At 39.3% G+C, this 17,180-nt stretch overlaps 1 long non-coding RNA gene across 1 annotated transcript in view; it reads left to right on the top strand.

Annotated features, from left to right (window-relative positions):
* Positions 1-17,180, top strand: part of LOC122804815 — a 195,750-nt gene that overhangs the window by 53,014 nt on the left and 125,556 nt on the right. Inside the window, exon 2 of the long non-coding RNA XR_006365245.1 lies at positions 3,286-3,427. This is a non-coding gene — a long non-coding RNA (uncharacterized LOC122804815). The remainder of the gene's footprint in view (positions 1-3,285; positions 3,428-17,180) is intronic.

Below are 17,180 nucleotides of genomic sequence, written 5' to 3'. Positions count from 1 at the left end.
CCACCATCTTCAGCTCATGAAGCCCCTGGTAGGTTACCCTAGGTCTGTACACTCTTCTCTGTCTCCTCACTGTGGGTTGGTCGACAGCATTCACATCCTCACCACCCTCAGCCCCTTCCACAAGTTGTATGATAGCTATTGCAGCCCCTATAATTTTGATGTTGTGAGTGTTAAACGTTCCCCACTTGTTTACACTGGTGGTGTAGAGTGTGGGAAAAACCAGAGGTGAAGGTGTTTGCATAGTTTATAGTAGTGTTCTGGGCTGGGATGGTTTGCTGCCTGTGCAATTGGCTGATTCTGATACATTTCACCTGCCAGCTAAGCTAGTTCTCCTTGGTTATCTTCATACTTCTGTTTACCCTTTACATTGCCTTCCTCTTTAAGCCTGTGTGAGAGCCACACAAACAGAGTGCTCAAATGTGCACACCGCTGCTATTTCTTGGTTTAACCTCTGTTTTCTTGACACCCGCCTCCATGATGTCGCCTAACTCCTAGGTTTGCACCAAGCTATTCCTACTCTTACACTGTAGGGACCTGACTCACATGTTGGGGAAAACTGGGATTCACTATTCTTCCCCTCATTTGCATAGGATTGCCTGCTAATGCAGAGTTACATGTCTCACACTGAGCCTCCCCCCTTAGCAACCACTACTCACTGGCCAGGTTGTCTTCTGGCTGCCATTGACTTGCCTGCCTGCCATTGACTTGCATGGCAGAATAGTGATTTTAGTTGGACTGCTTATTTTGGGTTTATTTTATTACCCCCCCCCCCCCGATACCATTTGCCCGCCGCTGCCCTATGCTTAAACAGCCAAGATAGGCTAAAAAACAGTTGATTTTTGTAATTTTTTTATGTTTGCAATGCCAAAGGCCTTATACTTGGCCATTGGCATGCTTACTACATGCTATGCAGCCTTTATTTGGAGCTGTCATAGCTCCATTTTGGATTTTGCAGAAATGTACTCTGTTACTAACTGAGTACATTTCTGGAGATAGCACTAATCTTGCACTGACTGTTGCAAGTTGCAATATCACCTCATTTGCATGGATTTCACCTGCAAATGGGATGATTTGCATTTTGCATAACAGGGCTTAGTCCATTCAGGATTAGTGCAGGAGCACTCGTGCACGCCCCTGCAGGCTGTTCCTGGATCGCACGGCAGACATATTGCCTGCTTGAGCTCCTGCACCGATTTTGTACTCCGTGCAACTTTTGAGAATCTGGGGGAAGGTTTTTAACTGCCAGCAAAACAAATGATTTCATGTATATCTAACTCAGTAGTGTATTGCACGTTACAGAACTGATAAAGTGGTAGTTTCTGTGATGCATTTATTTTATTTTTAAAGATTTTTTTTTTGATTTTCAGGGATAGTTATTACTGATGTCAGGAGTGAGAATACAGATTAGTGTTCTATTATTGTTTTGCAGAGGTTAACAATGGGGTTTCATTTCTACTCGTTGCTGGTACAATAATGGTGGCCAGCAGAAATACATTTTTGGCTCTAGAAACATTACAACTGGAATGCCGCTCTGGCTTATAACTGTAGTGAAAGATCACCATGGTGACAACCTGAACAGTAAGCATATTAAAAGAAATACACACACACACGCACGCACACACGCACACACGCACACACGCACACACACACACACACACACACACACACACACACACACACACACACACGCACATGCACACACACACACTCTCTCTCTGTTCTTAAAATGGGAATACATTACATTGTTTTCTTGTTAAGACTTTCTGAGTGAAGTATGTGCCATTTTTCAATCAGTCGTTGCCTTTGATTTCAGTACTTTACCATTTTCTAAATAAACATACATGGGTCCTTTTTGTTTCAGCTACACAAATGAAAGAATGAAAAGTACAGTCTTTCCCTTATACTCATTCACTTTTGTCAGCAAGAGATGTTAGGTTTACTGAGCTGTTCACTCAGGTATGACAACATAGCAGTAGTTTCTATGCTCTTTTGATAGAGCTGATAATCGAGTAAACCTGCAGTACCAGATAATTAGGTTTATGGCCTCATTGGAAGTGACAGAATGCAGGGCTGCCCACACCTTGCTATGCTGACTTTTTCCTATGTAAAAATCTTAAATGTAAAAGGCAACAGAATCCTAGGAGATACATTTTTTAAAGAAAAGTGTTGCAAGTTTGTATACTTGTCCTTCAAGGCTAATTAATGCATACAACTGCAAAATTAGATGTGTACACTGAATCTTGAAGATCACCACAGCTAAATTTAGGTCTATCCATTTAATTTCTGTTTTTGTGTGTGTGAGTGTATGTGCATCTATTAATGTCTAATAATGAACTTCATCTAGAATGGACCTTGTCCCACACCTTCTTCTTTTGTGTTTTAAAAGGAATGTAGTACAAAACAACTGAAACATTAAATAAAGCAAAATGAGCATTCCGAGTGTATAAACAGGACTTATTTCTCTTCATAGCTACCATAATCAAAGCTGCCCTTAACTTACATGTACTGTACACAGATATAATTAATTTTTTTCCTGTATGCTTTTTTGACACTATGCCTGTCAACTATCAAGCCTCATCCTGTCACTCTTCAACCTTTTCATTCTCGGGAGCTCAGTGTGGAGGCAAGATCTGAGCAATGGGGCCATCATCCAGGTGGTATTTATGGTTGCTTACACCCTCACTAACATAAGGGTAATAAGGGCATTGTAATTATGGTTCTAATTCCACACCTGGTCAGAGGGGGAGATGTGACCTGTGTTATTATGGGGGTCATTATGCTTTCATGTTTTTCACTTGTGAGTGCCAGCTTCCATATACACATGAATTAAGGCAACTGTAAGGTGATGACTTGGTGAGCTAAACACCCACACTTGGACCACATCTGCGTCTACTACCTACATGCCCCCTGGGAGATTGCAGCAATTTACCAATTTACAACCTACCCCATTTCCCTACCTCAGGATGGACATGCCCATCTTCTGCACACCAGATCAAACTGATACCTTTGTTGCTGATCAAACCGAGGTCACCAGGTTGTAGTCAGGACATCTCTCACCATGCTATCTGAGCTAGCTACTTTTTGTAAACAATATACATCGGGTGTGCCATTACCGTCTAACATAAAGATGTCACATGACTGAAACTATTTCTTGAACCTTAGACCAACCATCACTCCAAATGTACTGATAACTGTTAGTAAGTCAGTATTCTGATTTAATTTTCTAATACAGAACCCCCCTCAGTATCATTTATAGATCATAATTAATTGTTGCTCTTCTTTCAGGTTTCAACTCTCTTGTTGGTGGGATAATGGGTTTCTCCATCCTAATAAGTGCTGAAGTCTTCAAACACAATCCATCTGTATGGTTCCTTGATGGTACAGTAGGAATTCTAATTGGGCTCATCATACTAACATACGGGGCAAAGTAAGTTGTTTTTTCATTATCTTGTATACTGTAGTAAGTAATAATATTCTGAATCCTGCAGACAATAAATGAACTGTAAACCGAAATTCCAATGTGTATGTAAAGGAAGTGGGGGTACTATGTTAATCCTGACTCACTAAAGAACTGATGCATCCTGAAACAGTTCATAGTCTTATCATATGCTTTTAGGTTTCAGACTTATTCCAGTAGAAAACTGATTCTGGTAGGAGAGATACAAAGACAGGAAAATGCATAAAACATCTATGGCCAACTCTGATCTTTCCTTATGATGAACTATTATTCTGTGAAAACAGCTTCACTTCAACTTTATATGGATATGTCCTCTAGGTACAGTAGCAAGTAACTTTGATTAAAGGTTGTGCTCAGAAAGTGTGCATAAATGCAGGTTAAAGAGAACAGGTCAGACAGTGAAGCCGTACTTCACAGTCACATGGTGTCAGCTGTGCTGTTACAAATTAAAGTGCCATCACAGAGTCACACCCATAGATTAGTGTACTATAAACTTATCCTGCCTATGACGGAATTCAGAGATTTTCAGTAAGAAGCTCAAAAGATTTTCAGTAAGAAGCTCAAAATGCTGCAAGAGCTCTCCAGATGTTAGTAAACTGAAGAAGATGGCAGAGAGTAGAGACGCTGACCAAATAGTACCTCTGAGGGATGGTGCCGACAATGTAGCTCCTCTTCTCTAACCCTTCACAAGGATTGGTTATAACATTTCAGAAGATATCATCATCACAGTACTGTCAAGTATGGAGAACTGCACAGAAAATGAACAATGCTGAGCCTTTATAGAAACTTTCCCCTGGAGTGCTTTATTTGGTTAGAAGACTGACTACTGAAAATGGAATAAGTTGAGTGCTCAAATCTCACAGGCATAGCCACTTTGCACTGGTATAGTGTAGAAATAGTTTTAAAAGTATGCAGAACATGTATTATGTTACAGCAGCTGACACACAAAAGATTTCCTTTGTTAAGGATTGCATGCATTACTAATTAGTACTTGGCATCATTACATAATAAATGCAAAACATATATTCTAGTAAAGGTTGTAGGAGCACAAGAACTTATATTCATTGTTCATATTATGACAAAAATAGACATTCCATTGAAAGACAAGTCTGTTAGATCTCTGCAGATTAGCCAAGGAAGACCTTTATCAGGAAACTGCCAATACTTGTTACAGTGTATTAGACAATGGACATATCTTACATTATTACCCTACTGGAGAACAAGCATTCTTCAATAGGGTATTAATATATAGATATTGTCCAGAAAACAACAAGCTGACCATCCTTTGAAGGATATAAAATGTGTGTGCTGTCATTCAGTACTTGGATAACTTATATTTTGGATATAAAATAGTTCCCCCAAGATCAGCTGCATATGCTACAGCAACTCTAAAACATTAGGCAAATGAACTATTTACATAAAAAATATAAAAATGTGAATACACTAATAAAAAACAAATATGAAACAATTTAACAGATAGCCAATCATCTAAGTCAAATAAAACCCACCATGGTGGATGTAATAGGAGAAATAATGGCCCTTCCAAGGAGTGTGGACATCACAACACCCTTGAGTGGGCCATTATTTCCACTATAACACCCACCATGTCAGGCGTTACTGCTTGCTTATTAACTTGTTGCTATACTAGCTTATAAAATTACCCCAGAGAACTCAAAGCATGGACTCCGGATATTCATAATCAAATAACAGCATGCAACAATGTATTCAACTTATGTGGAACAGAATAATCAAATAACAGCATGCAACAATGTATTCAACTTATGTGGAACAGAATAATCAAATAACAGCATGCAACAATGTATTCAACTTATGTGGAACAGAATAATCAAATAACAGCATGCAACAATGTATTCAACTTATGTGGAACAGAATAATCAAATAACAGCATGCAACAATGTATTCAACTTATGTGGAACAGAATAATCAAATAACAGCATGCAACAATGTATTCAACTTATGTGGAACAGAATGTATACTGGTTCAATAACGGTAGTATGAAGTCAGGCTGCAGTATTGCCTTCAAGAGACGTAATTCCCTTGCTGAAAATCATTTGTCAATATCAGTGTCACTTGCATTGAATCTCCACTCTCACTCTTGATTCCCAGAAAATATTGGTCAGTTCAGAGTTTGATAACATACATTTGAGTTAATGAAGATCGTCTTCAGGTTTTGCTTTGGGACATTCAGTGACAGCAGCTATATGTGTGCATTTACAACTGCAGTCCACTGTGGCAGTGGAAGAAAGCTATCAGTTGTAACCATTTATCTTGTGAAAGGCATGTGTTGTGCATTTGGAACCTACCTTAAATGTAGTCTACTATATCCCTGTAATGTGCTAATGGTCTTATTTCTCATGGGCTATTATTTTACTCAACAAAAACGGGTGGGGAAAGTCATTTATTATTGCAATGTTCCTGTATGCATTTAAAGGGTATGACTGTTCAGTTTCACACTGGTGACTGACTGCCAAGATATGTTGTGCTACTAGGAAGGCAAACCAAATGGAAGACAACTGATGAAAGTGTGAGCACAGGAAAACTTTTGCCAGAGTTGTTTACTGCACTGATACGGGTCTATATCACATAGCTGAAGTGTCAAAACTTCGACTATGTAAATATTGAAACCAAAAGTTTGAAAACTGAAAACTCCGAACACTCCGAACACTCCGAACAGCGATTTTTTTCCCCAGGGAAAAAAATCACTGTTCCAGTACAAAAAGCAGAAACACACGAACACTACATACTGTTTCTAATGTGGGGGATTTGCCCCCCACACCCCCCTACTTAAATATACCAACTCTGAGATTGCACCACAGTTGAGGAAATAGCAAAGCTGCGGAAACAGCCCACTGAATTCTTTCCCTGGGAAAGAATTTGATGTTCCGTGTCTTCATTATTTTTTGACTTCGAACTTCCCAGTTTGAAGTTTCGGCATTCGGACATTTGTGCATTTGGACTTATGATATACACCCCACTGATACTACATCTTTTGAACAGAGCATGAAGGGTCTATATCAGATAAGCAAACTTTTAAACGTTTGAACACCATATAGTTGAAACCATATGTTCGAACTCTTAAAAGTTCAAAAATCAAATAAACAAAAAGAAAGAACAGAAAAAAACCTACCTGAAAGCTTAAGCAGGGGCCAAGCCCCCCTGCACCCCCCACACCCCCAATCTTTAAATATACCACCTCCGAGATTGCACTACAGTGTAGACAATGGAAAACTTCCATTGCCGCTCTGTACAGGGATCTCCGTTGAAACGTTCAACCTTTTAAAGGTTTGATCATATGGTGTCGACCATATGACATTGAAACTTTTAAAAGTTTGACAACATGAGAGGAACCCCAGCATGAATGCATCCTGAACCTTTCGCATACTATGACCAGAATGTCAGACATGTTAGACAGCAAACATTTCCAGTGAGAACATCATGACTAGTGTTTTTTTCAACCAGTACTGAGTTTTAGATTTGCCATACTAATGAAGTAATTTTGATAATGGTATTGTTTGCATATTCCCCACTACCTATATAATGTTTAATTAGGCAGAAAACAGCCCTCTTACTTACCACTCACATTTCTAATATTGATTTCTTGTCCTCAGTCCAGTATCCATGAAGAACATTTAAATGTGACTAGATAACCTGGACTTCATTGCAAGACATGACTATTCTTGAAGGAATCTGAGTTTGTCAGGTGTTTGGCTGAACAAACCAGAGTTTTGGCTACCACCTCCAAGATCAGAATCATTGTGGGTGCCATACGAGACCCTTTTACAGTCAGCTTTTATATTAAATGTGGTTCTCTGAAATGGTGATGAAACTGGAAATACTGATCCAAAACTGTCAGTCATCCGAGTACAAATATCCATCAAATAGGGATTCAGGGTGAAAACAGTTATGGGTTCTAGACATACCAAAACAGTGAAACTGAATTCTGTGGAAGAGGAGGCCTATCTCCTGCAAAATGGGAGTGTGTACAGAATGAATCTCTGACCGAGAACAGGGATAATATGGGAAAATTCAAAGGTGTCATTAAAGAAACCATGCATATTTGTACGATGCAAGAACAGAATTAAAAAAACAGAGCATTAATACTCTTCTCTGCTGTCAGTGGCAGAGAAAGTAATCAGAATCATAACAGTACAAAGCAAAGAATACATCAAGGCCTCCAATAGAAACGGATAGAATGTTTCCTGTTAGAGAGAGAGAGAGTTGAATTAAATGGAATGTGGGAATAAGATGGAAGTGAGTGAAAAGGAAGAGATACAGAATAAATATGTCTGTTCAGCATTTACAAAAGAAAGCAAAAAGGTAACTAGTGTAAGTATATGTTTGCATAAAATCTGCTTGTCTGCATAATTCTCATGTATAAATAACCATCTGTTGCTTCTTCATACTTTCACCAATATTTCAAATTAAGTAAAAATATTTCATTCATTTTTCATTCTTTGATTACCTACTTAATCGATTTTAGACTCAGTCATAGACAAGCAGAAGTTTATCCCATCAATCAGTGAGAACAAGACACAAAAAATAATCCTGGATGGGATGCCAGCCTAGTACATAAAAATGCACATGCGCGCGCACACACACACACACTCATAAACACTAATGTATGGTGTGTGCACACCTACAAGCAATTTAAAGGCTCACCAGAGCACTAAATGAAAACCCACAGAGACCCAAGGAGATTGTCCGGACTCTGTTTTGGTGTAAATAGATGCTTGGCCAGATTCATGAATGGCTATACCACTCACTGTTATCATATGCATGTCACTGTGCAATGCTCACATGATAGCTCACTATTTTGTATTCATTAAATGGCTCTATGCAAAGAGCCACAAAACAAAGGTGTGGCAAATGGCAGAGTATGTTAACGAAAGCATAAACGACTGAATTACATGCAAATTAACCAATCCAAGATAGAAGAGGCCTCCAGGAAGCTATAAAAATTTACATGTAGACTTGGTGTAGCTCTTTGCCATAAACTCCAGAACCCATTGGAATACAGGTACCATCATACATAGAAAAAAAACAATGTTAGGGGTTGTTGCTGCTCTCTTCCATGTGTATGTGTAGCAGCCTCAAATCTATGCTGCTGATAATGATGATAGACCTCCGCAAAGGAGAAGAAGGGTGTTCAGAACCCATTTAACATATCATGGACTGCGTGATATTGAAATAGTAGAACAATACAGGTTTGCTGGGAAAAACACTCCAGGAATTATGCAACCTCTGCCACCCCCACCACAGACCCAGGGGAAATCAAGGAGAACCTATACCAGTGGAAACTAAGGTATGTGTAACACTAAGGGTATTAGTTACTGGTACATCCCAGAGACCCACAGGGGATATACTAGGGGTGTCAAAGGCTTCAGGATCCAGAAAATTGCACCAAGGTCATAATGCTATGTTAGAATATGCAAGGGATTACATCTACTTTCCCTGCACCCCAGAGGAGAGAGCAGCAAGAATGCAGGAATTTTATGCTGCAGTATACTTCCCTAAAGTTTTGGGAGCCATAGACTGCACTCACATAGAAATAAAAGCCCCATCTGCTGTATAAGAAAGGACATGCATAAACAGGAAGGGGTTCCACTCAGTCAACTGCCAGGCTGTCTGTGTAGGGATCATCCCCAATGTGTGTGGGGGCAACCCAGGTAGTTACTATGACTCACACATACGGCACACCTCTCAGTTGTACGTAAGGTTTGCTAAGGGGTGATGTTCCATAATACCGTCTATGGGGTGATGAAGGTTATGCACTGGAACTGTGGCTCATGATACCAATCAGAAATGCCCACACAACCACTGAAGAAGGATACAACAGTGCCCAATCTCAAACTATACACATCACAGAGCATGTGTTTGGCACGCTGAAGTCACAGTTCCACACATCCAGAGGTGCTCTTAGGTACGAATCATACCTCTCAACCTCTTAGAGCAAGAAATATGGAGACATAAATAAAAGTGGGACAAAGGCCCAGAAATAGGGACAGTTTTTAAATATTAGTCTTATAAACTGAGAAAGTTGATAGAATAACAAGTTTTGCATTTAATATGAATTTTATAAAGGATATGAAGTCTGAAGCTCAAATATCTGTCATTAATTTTGAACTTCAGTCTTTAATGATTTGCCACTAATTTGCCAGAAAACTACAATTTTATGAAAAATGGGCCAAAAATATAAGACCAAAATCTGGGCATTCTGCAAATATTTGTACAGTTGAAAGGTATGGTATGAATCAGGCATTTCTGCAGAAATTCTAACAGTCTGTGCCATGTTTCACAATATCATCTTGAGGAAACAGCTGCAACAGGGGCAGCAAGGGTCACAACTACACATTCCTGGACCACAGGCAGGGACAGCACCTCCAGCACATACAGATGAGGATTCTGAGGGAGAACTTCCAGCTGCTGAGGAATCCTGCAGATGCAGGTGTGCACAGTACACCTTGCCCTGGTAAAGAAGCAAAGGATAGCACATGCACTCACCAGCTAAGAGGAAAAGAACAGCGCACACACTCACCAGCTAAGGAATATACATAACCTAAGGATATTCAAATACTAAAAGTGATGCCAACCAGTATCCACAGACTTTACTTATATGAACAGCATCAGACAGAGACAGCCGCAAAGTATTCGTACCTGCCGTAATGCCAAGGTTAGTGTGGAACAAATGTGTAAGAAAATAAAAGTAACGTATATACCTGCATATTGTTAGTCATTAAAGTACTCGAGCAAAACCTGTGTGAGGTGTCTACCAATGACATTATTGGTTTATATGACAGATCTCTGCAATATACAGCTATGCATTGTGTACAATAACCATCATCAAGCTAGTCACTTAACCACTATAAACAAACCAGTGAATAGGACAATTATATCGACAGTTTCACAAGAAGAGCAATAAGCAGGAATGCAATATCACTGTTTGAATGCATGACTTATAATAACTGAAAAAAATCACTCATCACTCAGAAATGAGCATGTACAAAACATCCCAATTTTTGATGCAATACATATGCATAAAATCAACATGGTGAGAAAGACTCACTTAGCTATCCACTCTATGCATCATACATATATATGTAATCTTAAGTCAAAACAAAATGAACAAAGGGCAGGGTTCAGTCATCGTCATTTGCACAGGGTGGATGGCAGGTCTCAGTCTTCATCATTTGCAAAGTGTGGACGGCAGCGCCACTAACAGGAAATGCATTGCAATTAACATTAAGGTTTGCTTAATTTGCATGTGTGTTAGTTGGTATGGTCAGTTTTTGTGAACTGTGTGTATGTGTGTGTCTGCATGAACACAATCAAGCTCTCTGCTAACACTATGACCTGGCATGTCCTACAGGTGTGAGCCATGCATGGTAGAGTTGTCAGTTTAAGTGTCACCTCTCCTGACCATGCAAACTGCCAGTTCAAAGTGGAAATGCTACTAGAATGTGAATAATATCTGCTGGATGATCTCTCTTCATACTAAACAATATCACAAACCAAGAAAATAAATGAGCAGCTCAATAACAATCCAACGAACACGGCAGATAATCCAAAAGTTTATTACAAGTCCAGTAAGCGCTTTCGGCCGTGTATCCCTCTCTTCATGACTATGTCCAGGGCCAGAACCCCATGACCTACCACATCTGGGTGTAGACACCTCAGTGACTGTCGAAGTAGTGGAAGTAGTGCCACTACAGGAGCAAGATCTGGCATGACCACTTCAACTAACACCAGAGAATGTTGTGGCTCTATGGACAGATGAATGCTGACCCCACCCAGCAGATATTCCATCACAGACACTGCCCGATCCAGTCTATCACTCATCCTATCCAGAGTCACCCATATGGCTTTTGCAGTCACATACATCAGAATGCACCACAGTTAGGACTCCACTATCTCTTCTGAGGCTCTGGTGGAACATGCTTGTGCCTTCAGGATGGCCCCCGCATATGTCTGGTGACACGCAATGACACACCAACATCAGGAAGAGGGTGGACAGTAGGCCTCCTCTGAGGACCTCTAGCAGCTCTCCTGTGTGATACTATGCTCTCAGGATGGCTATGGGCAAACTCAATCAGCTCAGCAACTGGAGTAACCACACTGCACCCAATCAACAGTGTCACCCTCAAACTGTCCTATATCTGAGGGCTCAGTGGAATGGTTATGCATAGGCATACTGACTGTGTCTGAAAAATGCGAGTGGATGTGTAAGCCACAACCTCAATGTCAGATTGAACCTCTGCGCCTCTTGACTATGCCTCTATATCGCTACTATCATCATCAGAATCTAACGATACTCAAAAATCAGGTGGTATGAGTTCTTCTCTGCCACTGTCAGGATCACCCATGATAATTAGCAATCAACACAAGAATAACAGAAATAGTGAAGAAATTATCCAAACTGTGTTCTAAAACTCATGTTAAACAATTTCAGATACTAACTAACTAATAGGTACTACCAATCAATGAAAGTTTGTGCTTATCATGTGCAGAAGGTCTTTCATATGGTAATTCTGATGTTCCTGGACAAAGAGGAAGACAGTGGAAAGAAGGATAATAAGCTTCACAGTGCAAATGATAAAAGGGCAAGAGAATAATGCTCTTCCTCTCTTCCACTTAAGAAATATCTCCGAATCAAGCAGACTGACCATCCCCACCCCGGCACAATCTCTGTTCGACTCTATCTCTTCTAAGGCACATGTATTGATGTTTCCAGATATATCAGAAGTATACAAGTATTAACACATAAAAGGTCTAAAATGGAAGTAAAAGCCTTACATGTAGCATACCTGGAAGTTGTTCTTGGGACATGATTAGCCTGTTGTCCACATCAGCACCAACATTAAGGAGTCTGTGTGAACCCTTTGCTGTGCTATTGTGATCTCTGACAGTGGACAGGAACTGCTCAGTTTGTGAGTGGCAGTTCAGTAGCAGGACCACCCTCCATAGCCATCTGTTCACATGCTACCACAATTTCCCACCTGCATACCACTGTAATCATATCAGTGGCATGGTGCAGTATCTAATTATACTTTCTGGCATGGTTGCCCACTGCATTTATGTTAATGACCGCCTGCTGCTATATGCTTTTTCTGGCAGACATATCACCTCTGCCTGTGTCAAACAGTAAGGATCCATGGCAGTGTAAGGCTTCAATAATGACCTAGTTCTTGGCATCACTGAATGGTGGCTTGCATAGAACAGATGGTCTGGCTGCCATAATCTTGTATGATATGAAACAGAAGAAAGACACAATACATTTGTAGCACACAGAGAAATTATTCTCCTAAAGTAAAATCTGTGCAGCTATTGTCAATGCAAAACAATTGAACACACACACAATACTTATTTAGGCCTACACACAAGCTAAGGGAGCCCCCTCCCACAAAAAAAGTGCAAGAAAATCTGTAATATATTAGCATTACATCCTTTCTGTTAAAATTTCTGTAATGAGGCAGTTATGTAACTAAATACTGGATAGCAGCATTATCAATAAATAGGCAAAAATTCAAAGTAGAAATACCAAGCAAATTTCCTTGGTCTCTCCAGTGTTGTGGAGATTGCCCTGTGACATCTGAAAAGCCTAATACCTCTGTTAGCTACACATGCAAAACCGCTTAAAGTTGATAATAAAGACAATGCACTTATCTGTAGTAAATGGTAAAATTCCAAAAGCAAATGGTAACACAGTATTGTGATTTAACCATACCATTCATTAACGAACTTTAAAAGGAGAGCTGGAACTGATATACTTGTACTATGCCAGCAGTGAACAAAAAAAGGCATACAGATAAAACAAGTTTTCTATTGCATATTGAAATACAGTCCAAATATAAAAATGTAAACAGTTTATGAAGAGGACAAACATACCTTATGAAAAAATCTCCAAGTAAATACCAGTAACACTCTGTCTGTATCAAATCAGTCTCCCCTCCTTTCACATCCATAGTTATACCATTACCTTTAAAGAGTGCAAATTCAGCCCTCTGAGCACTGTAAAGATGGAAATGAGGTGTTAAATCATTTGCATTCCTGAATACCATAATTCTCACTTGCTGTAGGGTAAGTAAACATCATATAAGTAGCTACATAACTGCATGCACATGCCCTAGTACTGCAGGCAGTTGCAATGTGTTAGCTGCTAATTGCTTGTAAGTGTTAATGATTACTGTGATTACAGCAACAAGCAATACTGAAGAGTCACTTCTCCCTGAAGTGCAATTATCATGCAAACTAGACTTTAAGAAAAGGTGGGGAAGCACTTTAAAAGCAATGAGAACAACCTTAACAATACTGATATATATATTTTGTAATAGCGTACTCTCCATCATCTGCTTCAATCTCCAATCTAATCAGCTATATTACACATTGAAACAAAGATGCAAAGAAATGCTCACAACATTGCATTTACGTTAGTTAAGCTGAGAGAAGTGGAAGATGCTCAGAAAATAAAGAGAAGAAATAGCTGGCAGTGTTGGCAACCTTACACTGATATGGTATGAACTCTATTATTAGCCTAAATATGTTGTCAGTACCACAGTCATCTACACATGTTCAAACAAATAAGAAAAGAACATTTTCTGATCTTGATGGTCAGCTAAATCATATTTGTATAGTATGTACATTTTCTCATTCCTATTCTAAGCATGTGTTGGAGGAAAAGAGGGATAAAAACACAATAGAGATTCTATTGTTATTGCACTGAATTAAGGGTTCAAATCAAGATAGTGTGCTCTTTGACAGAGTTAATGCATATTTCCTGACCATATGATCAGATTGCAAGACACACAGAGTAAAGAAACATCACAATCCTACATTTTCATTATTATTCTCTGATATTTGTTACTATTGACAATTTTTTTTTCTTTTATTGGGTTCATCATTTGTGCATTTTTGCAAAGCGCACTCTGAACTGGCAGTGTTTTTTGGCAGTGAACAAGAGTCCATTGCTCAAGGTACAAACTAATGTGTAAGAAAATAAAAGTAACAGATATACCTGCATATTGTTAGTCATTAAAGTACTCAAGCAAAACCTGTGTGAGGTGTCCACCACTGGTATTATTGGCTTTTATGACAGATCTCTGCAATATACAGCTATGCATTGTGTACAATAACCATCATCAAGCTAGTCACTTAACCACTATAAACAAACCGGTGAATATGACAATTATATCAACAGTTTCACAAGTAGAACAATAAGCAGGAATGCAATATCACTGTTTGAATGCATGACTTCAAATACTAACTTAAAAAAATCATTCAGAAATGAGCATGTACAAAACATCCCAATTTTTTTATGTAATACATATGCATAACATCAACATGGTGAGAAAGACTCACTTAGCTATCCATTCTATGCATTATACATATATGTAATTTTAAGTCAAAACAAAATGAACAAAGGGCAGGGTTCAGTCATCATCATTTGCACAGGGTGGATAGCAGGCCTCAGTCATCATCATTTGCACAGGGTGGACGGCAGGTCTCAGTCTTCATCATTTAAAAGGGTGGACAGCAGCACTACTAACAGGAAATGTATTGAAATTAACATTGAAGTTTGCTTAATTTGCATGTGTGTGAGTTGGTATGGTCAGTTTTTGTGAACTGTGTGTATGTGTGTGCCTGCATTAACACAGTCAAGCTCTGTGCTAATGCTATGACCTGGCATGTCCCATAGGTGTGACCCATGCATGGTAGGGTTGTCAGTTTAAGTGTCACCTCTCCTGACCATGCAAACTGCCTCTGACAGGAGTTGCATTGCTATTTCCACATCCCCAGTTCAAAGTGGAGATGCTACTAGAATGTGAATAATGTCTGGTGGATGAACTCTCTTCATGACTATGTCCAGGGCCACAGCCCCATGACATACCACATCTGGGTGTAGACACCTCAGTGACTGTCGAAGCATTGGCAGTAGTACCACTACAGGAGCAGGATATGGCATGACCACTTCAACTAACACCAGAGGATGTTTTGGCTCTTTGGACAGATGGATGCCGACCCTCCCCAGCAGATATTCCATCACAGACACTGCCCAATCCAGTCTATCACTCATCCTATGCAAAGAGTCACCCATATGGCTTATGCAGTCACACACATTAGAATGCACCACAGTTAGGACTCCACTATCTCTTCCGAGGCTCTGGTGGAACATGCCTGTAGCTCCAGGATGGCCCCCTGCATATGTCTGGTGGCACGCAATGACACACCAACATCAGGAAGAGGGTGGACAGTAGGCCTCCTCTGAGGACCTCTAGCAGCCCTCCTGTGTGATACTATGCTCTCAAGATGGCTATGGGCAGACTCAATCAGCTCTGCAACTGGAGTAACCACACTGCACCCAATCAACTGTGTCACCCTCAAACTGTCCTATATCTGAGGGCTCAGTGGAATGGTTATGCATAGGCATACTGACTGTGTCTGAAAAATGTGAGTGGATGTGTGAGCCACAACCTCAATGTCAGATTGAACCTTAGCACCCCTTGACTATGCCTCTATATTGCTATTATCATCATCAGAGTCTAACGAATCTCAGAAATCAGGTGGTATGAGTTCTTCTCTGCCACTGTCAGGATCACCTGTGATAATTAGTAATCAACACAAGAATAACAGAAATAGTGAAGAAATTATCCAAACTGTGTTTTAAAACTCATGTTAAACAATTTCAGATACTAAAGAAATACAGTTCTTCCTCTCTCGTTAGACTCGCATCTAACTAATGGATACTACTCATCAATAAAAGTTTGTGCTTAACATGTGCAGAAGGTCTTTCATATGGTAATTCTGATGTCCCTGGAAAATACGAAAATATAACAGAAACTGGAACAGCAACCACAAAAAACGAAAAAAAACTGAATTCAGCTCCAGTAAAGCAGTATGCTGGACAGAAGTGTCCCAAAACACCACTGCATATATGCAAATCAGTCCACCAAGGTAGCAGCAAGAGAGTTTAATAAAACATATATAAAAAATTCACAATGTTGAGCGCTTTCATCTAACCATATAGACATCCTCAGAACACTTTCCATTTTGAAAAAAACAGCTTAAATACATACACACACCTCTGTGTAATTAATTAATTAAAATCACAGTTTAAAAAAGTTAACCCTGTAACTGCTACCTCTAGTGTATCAAATAGATGCAACTTCCACACATATATTCCATACAGTTTGTATAATTCCTATAATTAAAATGCATTTGACCAAATGAATCTTCCTAATCACTATGAATTACTTAAGAACAAATGTAAGGAAATAACTTTAAAAATATATAATACAATATGTGTGTAAATAAAATGTCATTCATTCACCATAATATGCTGGTACATAAGATGTAAGATAAGATGTAGAATAAACACCATGGTGACAACAGATTCAATGAATATTGTTTAAAAATGTAAAAATACATTAAATTCTATTGTTGTCTAACATAGGCTTAATAGAAATGTACTCATTTATACCAGGAAACACTGTGGCATTTAGTTTTATTTGCCACCATACCTCTCTCTCTCCTAATTTTTTCTTCACATTTCCCCCTCTGGCATACGTTTGTACTATCTCTAATATCCCAAATATAAACTTATCACAAGTTTTACTAGTCATCAGGTGTTTACTTAAAGCATTTTTATCGTCACCCTTTTTAATGCAGTAATAGTGGTCATATATCCTTTTGCGGAGACATCTCTCCGTTT

Source organism: Protopterus annectens, chromosome 6.part0 (genome assembly GCF_019279795.1).
Source record: "Protopterus annectens isolate FY-2018-M chromosome 6.part0, PAN1.0, whole genome shotgun sequence".
Lineage (NCBI taxonomy): Eukaryota > Metazoa > Chordata > Ceratodontiformes > Protopteridae > Protopterus > Protopterus annectens.
Note: the sequence above shows the minus strand (reverse complement) of the source record. Positions and strands in the feature narration are given on the sequence as shown.